The sequence below is a fragment of the Meles meles genome, chromosome 2, assembly GCF_922984935.1.
Source record: "Meles meles chromosome 2, mMelMel3.1 paternal haplotype, whole genome shotgun sequence".
In the NCBI taxonomy this organism is placed as follows: domain Eukaryota; kingdom Metazoa; phylum Chordata; class Mammalia; order Carnivora; family Mustelidae; genus Meles; species Meles meles.
In genome coordinates this window covers 83,548,039-83,567,145 of record NC_060067.1, presented here as the reverse complement: position 1 = coordinate 83,567,145, position 19,107 = coordinate 83,548,039, and positions in this window count along the sequence as shown.

Here is a 19,107-nt window from a genome sequence, read left to right as displayed (position 1 = left end):
TCTCAATGATAGCCTTGCTATATAGAGTATTCTTGGCTGCAGGTTTTTCCCTTTTAGCACTTTGAATGTATCCTGCCACTCCTTTCTGGCTTGGAAAGTTTCTGCTGAAAAATTTGCTGATACTTTATGAGCTTTTCTTTGTATGTAACTGTCTGGTTTTTGTCTTGCTGCTTTTAATATTTTTCCTCTTTCATTATATTTTGCCATTTTAATTACAATATGTCTTGGTATGCATTTGCTTTTGTTGATTTTTGGGGGGATTTTCTGTGCTTCTTGGATCTGAATATGTTTCCGTTCTTAGATTAGGGAAATTTTGAGATATTATTTCTTTTTCTTTTTCTTTTTTCTTTAGATTTTACTTATTTATTCAAGAGAGAGAGAAAGAACATGCAAGCAGGAGGGGTGAGGCAGAGGGAGAGGGAGAAGCAGACTCCCTGCTGAGCCGAAAATCAGCAAAGGGGCTTGATCCAGAGCCCTGAGATCATGACTTGAGCCAAAGGCAGATGCTTACCCAACTAAGCCACCCAGGCACCCCAGGTATTATTTCTTTAAATAAATTATCTGCCTCCTTTTCTCTCTTCTTCTGGGACTCCTGTTGTATGAATGCTATTATGTTTTGAAGGAGTGACTGAGTTCCCTAAGTCTATTCTCATTTTGCATAGTTCTTTTTTTCAGCTTGATTACTTCCCATTACTCTGTCTTCTAGGTCACTAATTCATTCCTCTGCTTCTTCCAACCTGCTGTTCATTCCATCAAGTGTGTTTGTTATTTTGTTTATTGAAACTTTTATCTGCTATGTTATTTCTTATCTCTGTGTTGATGGTCTTGTTGATGTCCTCCACTTCTTTCTCAAGTCCAGTGAGTATCCTTATAATCATTGCTTTAAATTCTCCATCAGACATGTTACTTATATCTCTCTCACTTAGATCTCTAGCTGTGGCCTTGTCCTTTCATTCATCTGGGATAAGTTGCTCTGTATTCTCATTTTGTCTAAGTCTTTTTTCCACTTATCTGTGTTAGGAAAGTCAACTATGTCTCCTGTCCTTGCGGGTAATGGCTTTGTAAAGAAGAGGTCCTATAGTGCCTTGCAGTTTAGTGTCCCCTGTTCCCCAGGGCCTAGTATTTCCTGGAGTGTCTCCAATTTTTGCTGTGTGGGCTTTCTTGTTGTGTCCTGGTTGCTTCATCTTTCAGGACAGTCATCTGCAGAGGCTGTCTTTGCCTTTTGTGGGCAGTGTTTGATCCCTGGCCTGAATGTGGTGCAATGTTGGTAAGGGTTTGGGCCAGTCTTCTGGGGGAGGGGACCCATTGTGCTGGGGCTGAGGTAAGCATGACTGGAAAGGGTGGTTCCACTGGAGTGTGAGGCATGAGTCTTGGTGTAAGCAATTTAGGTAACAAGTGTGGGTGTGGTGCTGTTCCCAGGTGGCTCTGTGCTAATGCTGAGAGGCCAGTGGGGATGGGGGAGGTGTGGGTGTGTGGTGGTGGTCCTGGGGAGAATGACATGGCACCTGCCAGTTCCTTTGTTTCTGGAGGAGTTTCTCCATGAATGCTGCCTCTCTGGGACATGCTTTGAGATGAATCAATAGTTATTTATTCATAATAAATAGTAATTTATTCTCCACTGTGTACTGCAGGCACACTTCAGACCTGTTTCCATACTGTAAGTCTGCAAGCTGTTTGTCCTGCCTCTTCTCCAAAAGCAGCACCAATGTCCTCTGAGCTCTCCCAGAGCCAAGAGCACTGACAGTTAAAACTCCAGGCGTTAAACCCCACTCATTGCAAGAACTCACAAAATTCATGTCCTTTTGCTTTCCAAGCCAATTGTTATGGGGATTTGTTTTCCTTGTGCATTCCCCTGTGTGATAGTCTATCTCTCACCCTTTTCTGTGGCTGTGACTCCCTCCCTGCCACAGTGGGCACAATCCATTTCTCTCCCAAGCCATTACTTCACAATTACCTCCTTTGATGTGGCTACTACTCTGCCTTTAGTTGTGGAGTTTGTTTTGCTAGTCTTCAGATCGATTTCTGGGGTACTTAAGTGTTATGATAGTTATAGTTGTATTCGTGGAACTAGGCAAGCCTAGAGTCCTCCTATTCCACCACCATCTTTCCCTCTATTGGTACAAAATTCTTTTGATGTAGGTCTATAAGTGTGTATGTATGCATGCCTGTTTTTCCTACTTTAAATTATAAATATTCTGTAAATTTCCTTTCTGACCCATTAATTTTTAAAAAAATTTAAATAGATAATTAACATAATTCAAGTTTAAAAATTTTAAAAAGTAAGGACTCTTTCTCCCTCTCTGTTCCCATTTCAACCCACCCATTCCCACTTATGCAGCAACCAATGTTATTAAATTTTGTGTATCCTTCCAGAGATATTTTAAATATATACAAGAAAAACAATGTATAGATAATCTTTTTTCCCTTTTTCACACATGTGGTAGTCTATTTTGCACACTTTTTACACACTTTGTTATTAGGCAACAATAACTTCTGGTATGTTCTAACACTTTCTCCACCCTCGTGCTCTTTATCCTCTCTCTTCCCATGCTCCCATATTTCACTCTTGATATGCATTTACTCTGCACTTTTGTATGCTGAAAATACATTAGTCCATTCACTGACTAGTTTAGCTCTTATTGTGCTAAATCTTGTACATGTTTATCCACTCAGTGTTGCCCATTTAAATGTAAGCCTCCAACTGATGTAACGTACGCACTCATGTCTTTTTTGGGTACAAAATCTAGCATAGCACCAAGAATAATTGTGAGTTTAACAAATATATCTCATGACTCAGTGTCTGGTTTCTTTGCCGTTCATTCAGTTAAATTCTATCTTGTTAATAGGCAAATAACATAAATTGGCCAGATTCTGATACAAGAGATGTAAGACCATTACTTTATTAAGTCTGTGTGATAGAAAAAGACATATGAAATTTAACTATAAACCTGTCAGTGCTTTCTAATTGTATCTATAAACTCAGTTCAATCCTAATCAAAATACCAGTTAGATTTTTTTAAAGAACTTAATAAATGTGTCTAAAGTTTATATGGAAAGACATATGTAAGCCAGCTTAATTTTTAAAAACAAGAATAAAGGGATATTAAAATATAACAAAACCTTAGTCTAAAAGCAGGATAGTATTTGTGTAAGAACAAATTAATGAATGGAATAAAATAGAATGGACATATTAGACATAATAGAATAGAACAGATTATAGAGATATACTAATGTATACAAATAATTATTGTTAATTTTGTGGTACCACAAAAGAATGAAGAGAAGATAATTTAACATGTTTTTGAGAAAACCTGTTTTCTCTATTTAATACATATAAGGAAATATATAACTGGATCCCTGACAAAATCACACATGGAATAAAAACTTCGATGTGAATGTTGCTGAGGTATAAAACTAATAAGAGAAAATATAGAAAATAATTTCTGACCTGAGAGAAAGAAATAGCTCATTATTCATTTTTTTCATGTTAAAGTTTCCAAATATATCAAAAGTAGGATAGAACAGAGCTGTCTGGCTGGCTCAGTAGGTAGGGTATATGACTCTTGATTTCAGGGTTGTGGGTTCGAGCCCCATGTTGGGCATAGAGCTTACTTAAAAAAAAAGTAGAATAGAACAATGAACTCTACATAGTCATCATTCAGATTTTAAAATTAGTAAGATTTTTATTATATTTGCTTCTTCTATTCCCTTTTTCATTTCTTCACTTTATCAAATTATTTTAAAGCAAATCCAAGATTTTTATCATTTTTTCTTTTTTTTAAAGATTTTTAAAATTTATTTATTTGTTAGAGAGAGAGAGAGCACAAGCAGGGGGAGCAGCAGAGGGAGAAGTTTTCCTGCTGAGCAAGGAGCCTGATATGGGACTCCATTCCAGGACTCTGGGATCATGACCTGAGCGGAAGGCAGACGCTTAACTGACTGAGCAACCCAGGTGTCCCTATTTTATTCTTTATAGCCCCCAGTGTATCTTAAAAATATGGCCAAATTTTTTTTTGTGACCACATTTTTTCTGATGGCCACAATGCCATCAGTGAACCTATAAAAAATAGCAATCATTAAGTAATGACTTTTAAAACAATTGGGGCACCTGGGTGGCTCAGTTGTTAAGCGTCTGCCTTCCACTCAGGTCATGATGGGATCGAGCCCCACATCAGGACTTCCTGCTTAGTGGGAAGCCTGCTTCTCTCTCTCCCACTCTCACTGCTTGTAGTCCTTCTCTCGCTGTGTCTTTCTCTACCAAATAAATAATAAAATCTTAAAAAAAAAAACCCACCAAAATGTAAAATATTGATGTATTTGATTATATTGAGGTTAAGAATTCCTCTTCAAGGAAGAACACAGTAAAGATATGAAAAAGCGGAATAGAGAAGATATTTGCATTATCTAAAACTGTTGAGGTTAGTATCTAAAACAAACAAGGAACTCTTTCAAATCAGCAAGAAAATGACATCAAACTCAAAGGGAAAATGGCAAAGGGTACAACTGTCAATTTATAAGAGCTCAAATCCAAAGTCCAAGAAGCATGTGAAGAGATGTTCAAAGTAACTAGTAGTTAGTGAAAAAAAAATGAAAATAACAGGGCTGCCTGGGTGGCTCAGTGGTTTAAGCCTTTGCCTTCAGCTCAGATCATGATCCCAAGGTCCTGGGATCAAGCCCCACATAGGGTTCTCTTCTCAGTGGGGATCCTGCTTCTCCCTCCCTGACCTACTTGTGATCTCTGTCTGTCAAATAAATAAATAAAATCTTTTTAAAAAATGAAAATGACTAAATATTGCTTTACAATTTTATCCTTAAAAATTTTGACTAGCTAATGTCAAATTATCGGTGGGATATGTGCTGGTGAAATGTAGGCAGTATAATTTGGGAGAGCAATCTGGCTCATCTTAGTTAAATTAAAATCATAGTATTCCAGGATCCAGCAGTTCTGCTCCCGGCTATACACCTCAAAGAAACTGTCACACAGATCCATTCAGCAATATGTGTAAGGATGTTTGTTATAGGGTTGTTTGTGATAATGGGAAGTAGGAGATAATATGGGAGACTGAACAGATGAAATATAGAGTACCAATCAGCAGTTAGAAGCAAAGCAAAGATACACACATAGCAACATGTGTGGACATTAAGAATATGGATGAGTAAAAAAAGAATGAGTATATAATAGAACACCATTTGCTTAAGAACACCTGAGCGTAAAACACTGTACATTTTACAAAAGTACATGCAGCCAACACACACATTAAGTTCATAGTTTACAAGCATTTATAATAGTTTCCTGGGTCAGGAGTGGGGGAGGAGAAGAAAGGGGAAATGGGAATAGAATCTAAGGATAAGAGAATAAATAAGTAGAATAAGAGCAGAAATTTGCACATAACAGTGTTGATAATGTACGATGTACCAAGGAATGTGATTAACTCATCTTTCTATGTCCAGGTGGGGAAAGAGGTGGGAGGTGCATAGTAGAGACAGTGTATATACCTTTGCATGAACCTAAAATAATGGGCAACTTCATTACAAGATTGGAGAAACTAAACCCAGATACCTGAAAACAATATCTCTCCTTCTGATTGAATCTCTGATTTAGAAACTATAAAAGACTCTTGTGTAGAATAAAAAAGAGTCATGAAGTGCTAAAAACAAACAAAACCCCCCTATATTGCTGGGTGTCTATCATAGGGTCACGGGAGACAAATGAAGTGCTCATAAAAGAGCCAAATCTGGAGCAACTCAAGCAACTAGAAAATAAACCGGTATCAGATTATAACCCAACATGTGAGTATCCACGAGTCTATACTGGTAGAAATAAATGACTGAGTCCATTAATACATGGTGAGGAAGACACGAATCTCTTCTGTTCGTGTGCAGAATGCCAAATAATTTATGTAGCTACTCAACCCATAATGAGGGGTGCATAATTCCCCCTCCTTAAGCATGGGCTATACATAGACTTCCTTCCAAAGAGGACAGTATGGAAAGGGGACATAGAGAGGAACTTTATAAGGGAGAAAGCTGACAGACACTACCTCAGCACGGTGATCAAGGACAACCACAGCAGTCATGAATCATGTTGATAGTGTGTACCCTTAATATGATGTGATGAAAATGATACTGTTCCCAATGATTTTCTTAACACACCCTATAACCCCGGTCTAATCACGAGGAAAACTATCAGACAGATTCCAAAAGAGGCACATCCTACAATGTACCTGATCAGCATTCTTCAAAACTGTTAAGGTCATCAAAAACAAAGACTTCGAAATTGTTAGGACTCAGAAACTGTCCTTAGGAACCTAAGGAGACATGAGAACTAAAATATAATTTGGTGTCCAGGAACTGAAAAAGGACATTAGGTAAAAATTAAGGATACCTAATAAGTATGGGCTACAGATATTAATAATATATCAACATTGGTTCATTAATTGTAACATGTACCATATTAGTGTAAGATATCACTAAAAATGCAAACTTGGGGTTTAGCGTGGGGTGGGGAATTCTCGGTACTATCTTCTCAATTTTTCTGTGAATTAAAAACTGTTCTTGGGGCACTTGAGTGGCTCAGCTGATTAAGCATTTGCCTTTGGCTCAGGTCATGATCTCAGGACACTGAGATGGAGTTCTGCATCAGGCTCCTTGCTCAGTGGGGAGTCTGCTTCTCCCTCTCCCTCACCCCTACTTGTGTGCATGCTCTCTCGCGCATGCGCACCCATACACATGTGTACACCCTCTCTCAAATAAATGAAATATTATAAAAACCCACAACAGTTCTCTAAGAAAGTGCCATGAAGTCAGTGGTCAACAGACTTCTCGATTTGTTCCTCGATCCCCCTCCGTGCATAGCAAAGAACTTTCCTTTCCTCCCTTCTAACTCAGGGAGTATTTTAAGATTTTTTTTTCTATTTGATAGTGAGAGAGAATGAACAAGTGGGGCAGGAGACAGAGGGAGAGGGAGAAGCAGGCTCCCAGGGAGTCCTACTTGGGGCTTGATCCCAGGGCCCCAGGATCATGACCTGAGCCGAAGGCAGATGCTTAACTGACTAAGCCACCCAGGAGCCCCTATTTTGTTTGTTTTCGTTTTTATTTTTTTTGCTAAACACAGAAAAGATCTTTGATCAGAGACACATAAAGTTTTTCTTTTTCCCCTTTGATGTTATGAGTGAGCTTGCCAAAGTTGAAGACAGATTCCTTAGCACCCTTGAGTAGATAATATAACTATTTAACTAGTTGGAACTTGAAGAGATTTCTAAGGCAGCTGAGAAATAGCCAGTATTATACACTGATAGTCAGTAGCTTTTAAATGTTAAAACAGTAGACCCCTTCCTCTGCAGTCCTTGAAGTTCAACCAATGCAATTACAGTGATGGTTTTACCTGGTCAGAAGTAACCACCATCGGAAGTCTAGTTGCAGGATCTCTGAGCACAGTGTTCAGATAGGACTCCCCTTGGGGACTTTCAGCTCCAGTGCTTAGCACGGTGCCTGAAACCCAGTAGATACTTAACAAGTGTTCATTGGATTAATGATAATGTGCTCCTAGAGTTCAGGGCAGTCTTAAAATATTCCACATATGGTTCTAATAAATTATATAGCCTAGCTGGCAAAATAATTATTTCCCCCTCAATCTCATTTATTTGATTCTTAAAAATATCTTCTAGTTCATGAAAGTTATCTTTTATTAGTTCATCTACTATTAGTTTCAAATCTTTGAATAGCAGAACTCTATCTTTTATTATGGGGAAAGTTGGACCAGATTTCTTGAAAAGTATCTTTCCCTAAGTAAGTATTAATGTGTTAGCTTGAACTCCAAACTGGCCTAGCAGGAATGCTTAATGCTTTTCTCGAGGAATCTTGAAGCAGTTGAATGTTACAATTTTTGTGTGTCTTTTTATTAGCTACAGAACCTTGCCAATTCACTCATGCTAATTCTGCAAGTCCTGTAATTATCACAAAAAAGTACTCTGGCAAATTAACCCCACTTCTCAATGCAAGCTTAATAGAAAAGAGTTATTTTGAAAGTTCAATGAATTATAAGCACTAATTTACAGAACACAGTGCAACACACTTATACTTTGAGATACAGCCTCAAATAGTTCAACAAATTCATTGGCATTAAGTGGTTACACTTCCATCCTTTATTTTTTTCCTATTGACTTCATTACCTAAGATGTGTCTGACTGGATGCTGGCAAAGGGCCTTCTGGAAATGTGCAGCCATGGTGGAGGGGAGTGGAGGGAGCCCCATGTTTGTGAAGAAGAGTAGATGTCCTGGGAGATACATGTGATTTGAACAACTAGCTCCAATTGGAATATCATTAAGAGGGTAATGCTTGGTTATAATCAGGGGTTATGCAGTGAAACTGTGGATTCAAAGTAACTAGTAATTGCTTAGTATAATCCAAGACTCAGAAAGACCCACAATAGAATAACTACAAAGAAGTAAAATCAAAACACAGTCTTGGATGTTTTGATCACTGAAGCTGGAACAATAGGGATAACCATGAAAGCTTATCTCTGAAATAACTTCTTGCAGGAGTCAGGGAGTGGAGACCAAAAGCAGACTCTTAGAACTAACTTCAAAAAAGGTTCTATATAATAAGGGTCAAACTGTTAGACTAAAATGATGAAGACCTCCCAGGGATTTTAGGTCATGCCTAAACCATCGAGGTCAGCACAGACATTTCTAGAGACCTCGTACACTTGCTCTTCCACCCTCGGCCCTGCTCCCAGCCCAGGTTAGGCATTGAAGTTCCCCACCAGCCCACACAGGGCTAAAGCACAGGCCTCTTTAAACACAGAACTCCCTGGATACTACAGTACCCTGGAAGTCTTGTGAGAGCCAGTGAGCGCAGCCTGAGTGTCTAGGGAGATCAAACCTGAAGAGAAAGTGAGATAAGGAGAGAGTTGAGTCATTAGTCACCTCTTTTAACTAACTCTGAAGTTGGCAGGCTTCACACTAGACCTGGTGATTAATGGTAAAGAGATAGCTCCTGCAATTCAACTTCTGTAAGTAGAAAGAAATTTAAAGCCTCCCTCGAGCATTTGCTTCCTCTTAAAATGCTTCAAAACAAATCTCAGCATCTGTAGGCTGATGCTGGTTCTCATCTTGCACCCTTGATGGGGAAGAAGGAGAGGGACAGGCATGCCTTATTGGACAGGGACCCATGGTTCTTTGGCTTTTCACAGAGTTCCCCCAAGGGAGAAACAAAGTGACAAAATCATGGGACAAAATGGCAGTCCTGAGAGGTCATTACACTGTCAATACACACAAGTTATTATGCTGAAGAGGAGAAGAGTACTTGCAATTTTCTTCCTTCCTTCCTTTCTTTCTTCCTTCCTTCCTTCTTTCTTTTTTCTTTCTTTCGTTCTTTCTTCTTTCTTTTTAAAGTTCTTATTTATTTATTTGAGAGAGAGAGAGCGCACAAGTGTGGGGAGGGAGAGGGAGACAAAGACTCCCACTGAGCAAGGGAGACTGATGTGATATGGGGCTCAATCCCAGGACCCTGAGATCACAACCCAAGCCAAAGGCAGATGCTTAACCCACTGAGCCACACCAGCACTCCTACTTGGAATTTTCTAAGGATAGCCTGGAGTTTGCCAAAGAAGTGCTTTGTGTTCAATTATCCCTTGTAGACAAATACATACATAAAAGTTAAGAAAATTCAATAGTGAGAATGTTTTCCTGGCTTTGAAAATGTTCCTAATACATAAGTAAGATTCTTATTTCTGGAGCCTCAATTACTGTTACTGATACGGATAAGGTGACAAACCCCACTATCCACCCAACTGCTCAAACAGAAATCTGTGATTCCTCTCTTCTCATATTCAATCCATTAGTCTCATTAATTCTCCCTTCCAAATAGTTTAATTCATCCACTCTTCTCAATTTCCATGGCACCATGCTGGTCTAAATCACAATCATGTCTCACCTAAACTATTACAATATCCTTAAACAGAGGTGAAATAATCTTACAATAATCTTGGAGAAAACTTACTCTTGCTTCTTTATAATCTATCTCATGAAAACCAGAGAATTTTTTAAGTAATCTCTATGCCCAGTGTGGGGCTCAAACTCATGACCCTGAAATCAAGAGTCATATGCCTTACCAACTAAGCCAGTCAGGCACCCCAAGTCAGAGGAATATTTTTGAAACTCCATGAGATCATGTCATTCATGAGATCATGTCATCTTCAATAGCTTCCTTCCATGATCTGACCCCTATCTACCTCTCAACTTCATTTCCTACAGCATCCAGCCTGAACACCACTGGCCTCTTTGGAGTTCCTTGACTAAGCCAAACTTCAATCTCCCTGAGGGACTTTGCCCTCATTTCCTCTGTCTGTAATGCTCACTTCCTATGAATGGTTCTTTTCTGTCCTTTATGTCTTAGCATAATTGTCCTCTCCACAGATAGGATCTCTGGGACCAACTTGTCTCCTTCCCCAGTTGTTTTCCCTGTACTAGTATCTCCTGTTTATTTTGTTCACAACATTAATAAGTAGAAATTGTCCTATTTAGGGATGTTTGGGTGGCTTGATCAGTAGGGCATCTGCCTCTGGCTGGGGTCATGATATCAGGGTCATGGGATCAAGTCTCACATTGGGCTCCTTGCTCAGCAGGGAGCCTGCTTCTCCCTCTGCCTGCCACTCCCCCTGCTGTGTGCATGCACTCTCTCTCTCTGACAAATAAATAAATAAATATTTTTAAAAAAGAAATTCTCCTATTTATTTATTAATGTATATGCCTATTGTTGGTCTCTTCTCACCCACAACAGAATCTAAGCTCCTGGGCAGGAACCACATTAGTCTTGTGACATCACAGCATCTCCAATACTTAGAACAGTGCCTAGAATGGATTAGATATTCAATGAATATTCATGAAATGAATGAACAAAGAAAGCTCATCTGGAGCAAAGGTTGGCAAACTTTTTCTGTAGAGGGCCAGAGAAAAAATATTTAGGCTTTGTCACTTAAAAATCTCTGTTGTCTATTCTTTTTCATGGGAAAACCATTCCTCATTCTTATAAAAACAGACCGCAGGCTGGATTTGACCCTGGAGCCATAATTGCTAGCCCCTGATAGAGATTAAGAAAGAAGTTTATCTATGACCTCAGTTATGTCTAATGCCTGACTTTTGCATACTTTTTGGAGTTCTAGGTTATAGTATATAAACTGGAATAGATGCACCAGCTGTTACTCCCTCACCCAAGATCCCTTCTTAGTGACCCTGTTCCACTCACAGTTCCTGGAAAGACAGCTCAGTATACTACTTGATTCCTCAACAAGAAGTCTTCCCTACTCATGGGTGATACTACCCTGATCAGATAATGTCTCTACAAATTTGAAATTGGGCTACTGAAACTGAACCAATTACATGCTGATGGGCTCTTGATCTGCAATAGTTGGGTAGGGCCAAGATAAACTAAAACCAATTATAAGCTCCTATTTTAACTCGTATTTTAGAATAAAGGTTCCACAGTAAAAAGGTCAATCTACTAAAGAATTTTGAGAGAGAAGGAGAGGCAGAGATAGTAGCACAGACCTGAAGCCACAGGGTCCCAGGAGGAAAGACTGGCCTGGGTCTTGATTGTCCAGTTCCATGTCTCTGTCTCATGTCTGGTTGTACTTTGCTTATGTCCTTGGACATCTATGACTTGTCTATTGTTTTCTGTTCTTCTTCTTCTTCTTCTTTTAGATTTTATTTGTTTATTTGACAGAGATCACAAGTAGGCAGAGAGGCAGGCAGAGAGAGAGGTGGAGGGAGAAGCAGGCTCCCTGCTGAGCAGAGAGCTCGACGTGGGACTTGATCCCAGGATCCTGAGATCATGACCTGAGCTGAAGGCAGAGGCTTAACCCACTGAGCCACCCACGTGCCCTGTTATCTGTTCTTAACTTACCTAATTTGAGTTTCTTTTTTTTTTTAAGATTTTATTTATTTATTTGACAGAGAGATAGGAGAGCACAAGTAGGCAGAGAGGAAGACAGAGGGAGAGGGAGAAGCAGGCTCCCTGTTGAGCAGGGAGCCCGATGTAGACCCTGATCCCAGGATGCTGGGATCATGACCTGAGCCAAAGGCGACTGAGCCACCCAGGCACCCCGAAAGTTTCTATTCCTGGCCAGAGGAATGGGTGTTTCACATTACCATCAAAACTATCAATCAATACACACATATCTAATGGATGTCAATGTTTAAGACACCTGATAGACAGAATGAGGGCAAACAAATATGTATAAGAGATTTCTATTGGCCTCCAGGAGGGTAAACTTAGTTGAGGGATGACACAGAGACAAGGGAGTGATAATTAACAGTGCAAGGCTGTATATCATAAGTACCACATGACACGATCCTGTGAGTTTAAGACTTTTTAAGAATCAATTTTAATAGTATTTAAAGCAAAATGAAAATAGAGGCTGATGAAGTGATGGCTACTGTTTCAAAAGAACCACACAAAAGTGAATTTTGCTTTTATCAGAATTATACTTTTATCTAAGTATTTAAGGCACATTTTAGCAAAATTTCAAAACTGCTAACCATGAGTCAAATCTATTCAGATTAACTAGGAATAAACCATTCTTGTGCTCTTTCTGAAAGAGATAATGACTATCCTCAGAATAACTAAAAAGTGTTTGGTCTTAACAAAGGATAGATAAAGTCCCTGACGTGTCCAAAGTGAACTCTTGGGTATTTCATCAATACAGGCATCATGTTACCAATCGCCTTAAAAAGGCACTGCCTGATACTGTCTCTGCTGACAAAACATTCACTCAGAAAAGCAATCTCCAGAGACCTATGTCTGATGTGAGTGCATGGAAGAACTAATTTTTCTGAGCCAAGATTTGTAGAAATACCATCTTCTTTTTTGTAAAAAAGATTTTATTTTTATTTGACACACAGAGAGAGATCACAAGTAGGCAGAGAGGCAGGCAGAGAGAGAGGAGGAAGCAGGCTCCCCGCTGAGCAGAGAGCCCGATGTGGGGCTTGATCCCAGGACCCTGAGATCATGACCTGACCTGAAGGCAGAGGCTTTAACCCACTGAGCCACCCAGGTGCCCCGAAATACCATCTTCTAAGGATGCTTGCTTTAAGATCATCTCCATCTGAAGTAGGAATAAACTCTACTCATGCAACAAGTTTATTAGGATTTTTTTTAAGTACTTTTCCCCCCAAAGATTTTATTTATTTATATGACAGAGAGAGACAGCGAGAGAGGGAGCACAAGCAGGGGGAGTGGGAGAGGAAAAAGCAGGCTTCCCGCTGAGCAGAGAGCCTGATGTGGGGCTTGATCCCAGGACCGTGGGATCATGACCTGAGCCGAAGGCAGACGCTTAATGACTGAGCTACCCAGGCGCCCCTACATTTTTTATCAGAACATGTTTAAAAGGAAACAAAGATGGGAGATGGGGAATAATTGGTTGTCTGTCATATCAAAGGATGGAAATCCAGTCTATATTTCACGGTCTGCTATTTCGTCCCTGAATGGTGTTCTTTGTCTTCCATCAGGTATATACACTTGACACAAACAGAATATGAGTCAGTAATTTGTGTTCATGTGCCAGTGATGATAGTACTATACCAGTTAATGAATCAGCGGTTCTCAAACTTAAGTGTGGATCGGAATCACGTGGCATGTACACGGTACACCCAGATGTACTGGGCCCCACTCCCAGGATGTCAGATTCGGTGAGTCTGGTGTGGGCCTGAGAGTCTGCATTTCTCTCAAGTTTTCCAGGTGCTACTGATGCTACTGGTCTGAGGGAACACATGGAAAACAACTGAACTAATAACCACTCTATTCATATAAGCTTCAGCCCACTTACCAGCCTGGACTCCCCTGCTGGATATACTCGGGGAGTCCACTAGAATGGTATGAAGAAACAATCCGAGGTGGTTTTGTATGAAGTCTATTGCCCCGAGTCAAAAAGTCAAAAAGTGAAACAGATTGGGTCACACTGATGGCTCCAGTGACAGTGCTTGGCCAGTCCAGTTTTGGGGTTTGGGAAGGGCTGCCCCAAAGAGTGGAGTACGGACACGTGCTACCACACAGATGCACCTTGAAAGCATTATGCAAAGTGAAAGAAGCCAGCCCCCAAAGATTCTACTATATTATATGGTTCTACTCATATGGAAGTCCAGAACACGAAAGCCTAAAGAGACAGAAAGTAGATTTGTAGTGTGGGAGGCAGGCAGTGGGGTGGGGAGTGGGGAGGTTAGCTAAAGGGTACAAGATGTCTTTTTGAAGTGGTGCAAATGTTCTAATCATGGTGATGGTTGCGTACATCTGTAAATATACTAAAAACCCTTGGTTTGTACACAAGTGAGTGACTGCTATGGTATGTGATTTCTATCTCTATAAAGTACATAATTTATTCATCTTTTTACTGTGCTCACTGTCTTCCTACTCTTTCAAGCCAAGGCACTAATATTAATGGCCATATCTAAAAGCAAAGAAGGGCTTCCCCAAATACGATTAAGTATTTGTTACCTATTATTTTTATCCAAAGTGAAAGAAAAAAGCTATGAGAAAGCACAAAACGTACAAGACTGACAAAACAAGAAAAATCTTTTCTGACTTCTTTTAGAAAGTGATTTGTAGAATTTGTAACAGTTGTAAAAATTAAGTGCTCTAAGCATGAGACTTAGGAAGAAACAGCTGAGGCCTCTACTCCAGGAAGCACAGTTTGAAGGGGAGCATTGCTATACATCCCTAGGTGTAAAGATGGTGTTAAAAAGCTAAATAACCACGTCGTCGCAAATGGCAAGATTTCATTTCTTTTGATGGCTGCATAGTATTCCATTGTGTATATATACCACCTCTTCTTTAGCCATTCATCTGTTGATGGACATCTAGGTTCTTTCCATAGTTTGGCTATTGTAGACATTGCTGCTATAAACATTCGGGTACACGTGCCCCTTTGGATCACTATGTTTGTATCTTTAGGGTAAATACCCAGTAGTGCAATTGCTGGGTCATAGGGTAGTTCTATTTTCAACATTTTGAGGAACCTCCATGCTGTTTTCCAGAGTGGTTGCACCAGCTTGCATTCCCACCAAGAGTGTAGGAGAGTTCCCCTTTCTCCGCATCCTCGCCAGCATCTGTCATTTCCTGACTTGTTAATTTTAGCCATTCTGACTGGTGTGAGGTGATATCTCATTGTGGCTTTGATTTGTATTTCCCTGATGCCGAGTGACGTGGAGCACTTTTTCATGTGTCTGTTGGCCATCTGGATGTCTTCTTTGCAGAAATGTCTGTTCATGTCCTCTGCCCATTTTTTGATTGGATTGTTTGTTCTTTGGGTGTTGAGTTTGCTAAGTTCCTTATAGATTTTGGATACTAGCCCTTTATCTGATATGTCGTTTGCAAATATCTTCTCCCATTCTGTCAGTTGTCTTTTGGTTTTGTTAACTGTTTCCTTTGCTGTGCAAAAGCTTTTGATCTTGATGAAATCCCAATAGTTCATTTTTGCCCTTGCTTCCCTTGCCTTTGCCGTTGTTCCTAGGAAGATGTTGCTACGGCTGAGGTCGAAGAGGTTGCTGCCTGCATTCTCCTCAAGGATTTTGATGGATTCCTTTCTCACATTGAGGTCCTTCATCCATTTGGAGTCTATTTTCGTGTGTGGTGTAAGGAAGTGATCCAATTTCATTTTTCTGCATGTGGCTGTCCAATTTTCCCTAGAGCGTATCATGCTTAGTGAAATAAGTCAATCGGAGAAAGACAACTATCATATGATCTCCCTGATATGAGGACATGGAGAAGCAACATGGGGGGTTAGGGGGATAGGAGAAGAATAAATGAAACAAGATGGGATTGGGAGGGAGACAAACCATAAATGACTCTTAATCTCACAAAACAAACTGGGGGTTGCTGGGGGGAGGTGGGATTGGGAGAGGGGGAGGGGGCTATGGACATTGGGGAGGATGTGTGCTATCGTGAGTGCTGTGAAGTGTGTAAACCTGGCGATTCACAGACCTGTACCCCTGGAGATAAAAATACATTATATGTTTATTTAAAAAAAAAAATTTGGAAGGGGAGGCGAACCATAAGAGACTATGGACTCTGAAAAACAACCTGAGGGTTTTGAAGGGTCAGGGGTGGAAGGTTGGGGGAACAGGTGGTGGGTAATAGGGAGGGCACGTTTTGCATGGAGCACTGGGTGTTGTGCAAAAACAATGAATACTGTTACGCTGAAAAAATAAATAAAATGGAAAAAAAATAAAATAAAAAAAATAAATTTTCATCATACTGTAAAAAAAAAAAAAAAAAAAGCTAAATAACATTTCCTCTCAAGGGCAACAGGAGACACTGGAAAAGAGGTGTGAGGAAAAAGGCCCTGAATAGTCCAGGCCTTGAACACGGACAAAGGAAAGTAAACTCTTCAGAAAATGAAACCCATCCCAGAAGCAAATTATGTTAGAGTTCATGAATGTATTAACAAAACATTTTCTGAGGACATATACTAGCTCCCAACACTGTAGTCAGATACTGTCCTGGGCTCAAGCAATATAAAGAAAACAGATACCACATCACCCCTCGAAGAACTTATTATCTAGTGGGAAAACTGGACAAACCAGTGGTCACAGTATTTTCTGATGACCACTTGGATAAATGGAGCTTTGCAAGCCTAGAAGAGGGACAGGTAAATTATACTGTGGGCTCAGAGACAGCTTCCTGTACATAATAACCCTGGAGCTGGATTTTAAAGGACTGGTAGGAGTTAGCTAGCTAGAGAATGAGGGGAGAGTGTGTGACAGGTCTGACTGTGCAGGTGGGGAACCCCTGCTTTGAAAGGCACAACTGGCAGGGCTTGGGTCCTCTGTGTTCCCAGCATCTGCAGAATAGGTCTACCTGTTCTAGATTTCCCTGGAGAGCCCTGACCCATGGGACTTGGTGATATCACTTCATCCTCCTCTTCCTTCCAGCCTGGGACTTTCTGTTGGTCGTGGTTTGCTAGTGTTGCTCATCTCTGGTTGCCTCACCATCCCAACTGATTCCTTAGCTCTTCCATCACCCATGTAACCAATTCACTGAAGTAAATGTCCTCTGGTCCAAAGACAAAAAAAAGAGCAGGTGGGAAGGCATAGAAACATCATTTCTGACTGGAAACTGCAATTAATTGTGAATGGCTGGGGGGAGCCATTTGTGTGAGAGGGGTGAAAAAAATAAAATAAGACAAGTACAGGGGTGCCTGGGTGGCTCAGTAGTTTTGGGTCAGGTCATGATCTCGGGGTCCTGGGATTGAGTCCCATTTGAGGCTCCCTGCTCAGTGGGGAGTCTGCTTCTTCCTTTCCCTTTGCCTGACACTTCCCCTGCTTGTATGCACTTGCTTTCTCTCTCTCAAATAAATAAATAAAATCTTAAAAAAACAAAAGAAGTGTAGTGTTAGATGCTAAACTGAAAGAAACAGGGAGCCATTGAAGGATTAAACAGGGATCTGATTAGCATTTAGTAAGATCACCTTGGAAGCCATGTAGGGAATGGGTATATTGAGATTGGCCATGGACAAATCAGGAGCAGAAAAACCATTTAAGAAATTATTCAAATAAATCCTGGTGAGGGATGATGCCGGCATGGATAGGCAAGAGTTCTCAAACATTTTGTTCTCAGAAGCCCTTCACATTCTTTAAAATTATTTTTCAAATTAAAAAATTTTTTTAAATTATCTTTAAAATTATTAAAGTCTCGAAGACAGCTACCTTAGTTCTAGACATAAACAGACACAACAAAGTGATAGAAGACAGATTATCAGTTAATGCATATTTGTGTTTAAGAGCCAAGATAACTTTTCTCAAAAGTTCCTCAGTTGACTCTCTCCCAGTGCTTAAACCAGTCACTAGAAAGCTGGGGATGGGAGAAGAGGGAGCATCATGTTTGGTTTTAAGTGATCATGATTCATTCTCTGGGGTCCAGCCTCTTCTAAAGCTCACAGAGGTGCCTACCAGTAGGAAAGAAAGTGGGAGGGGAAGTGCTGTTGGGTGAGCAACTACCAGGGGCAGCTATTCGATTCATCAGTGTGGAAGTTGTAAGAAGACATCTCATGTCTACTGGTGATTAACCAGAGAGGCAATAAACAAGCTGAGCTAAGAACTGAGGACTGGACTCTGAGGAACACGGACACTTGAGTTAGCAAAGGAAAAGGAAGCTCGGAAATAAACTGTAATATGGAGTGAAGAACATATGCTCTAAGTCAGACTGTTGGAGTTGGATACTACTAACCTCATCATCTGTCTGACCTGGAGAAAATCACTTAGATTTTCTACACCTAAGTTTTCTCATCGAGAAAATGGAGGGACTAATTATGCCTATTTCATTAGCAATGTCAAGAGGGAGGATTAAACACAATACTGTGTGTAGCTGGCCCAGAACCTATAATAAATGAGGGCTATTGTACTATTCATGTTAGTATTAATGAGGATCTGCTTCAGAGACAGAAAGATAACCAGATGTAACCAAAGCCAGGAGAGTAGAGGATGTTTAATATATCTCTGGTGATAAGTACAAAAAGAAGTCGTTAGGTAAGGGCCATCATGAAATGCTTATGGGTTGTTCTATTTGCGTTTTTAGCATCTACTATTACTGTACATTAAACTAGCAGTCCACAAGTTTTATTCATTCATTATTTATTGTTTTTAATTTTAATTCCAGTGCAGTTAACACACAGTGTTGCATTAGTTTCAGGTGTATAGTATGATTCACACACACACACATAACACTTCTTTATTCATTCGATTGGTGGACACTGGGCCTGTTTCCATAGTTTGGCTATTGTAAATAATGCAGCAATAAACATGGGGGTGCATGTATCTCTTTGAATTAGTGTTTTTGTATGTTTTGGGTAAATATTCAGTAGTGTGATTACTGGATCACTGGGTCATATGGTAACTGTTTTTAACTTTTTAGGGAACCTCCGCAGTCAACATTGTGTGTTCCATTCCCACCAACAGTGTGTGAGGGTTTTGGTTTTTTTTCCTCCATTTCCTCACCTTCACTTGTTGTTTATTGCATTTTTGATTTTTGCCATTCTGACACCGTTTTATTTATTTATTTTTTTTTACAAAAACTCCAGGGGCGCCTGGGTGGCTTAGTCGGTTAGGTGTCTGCCT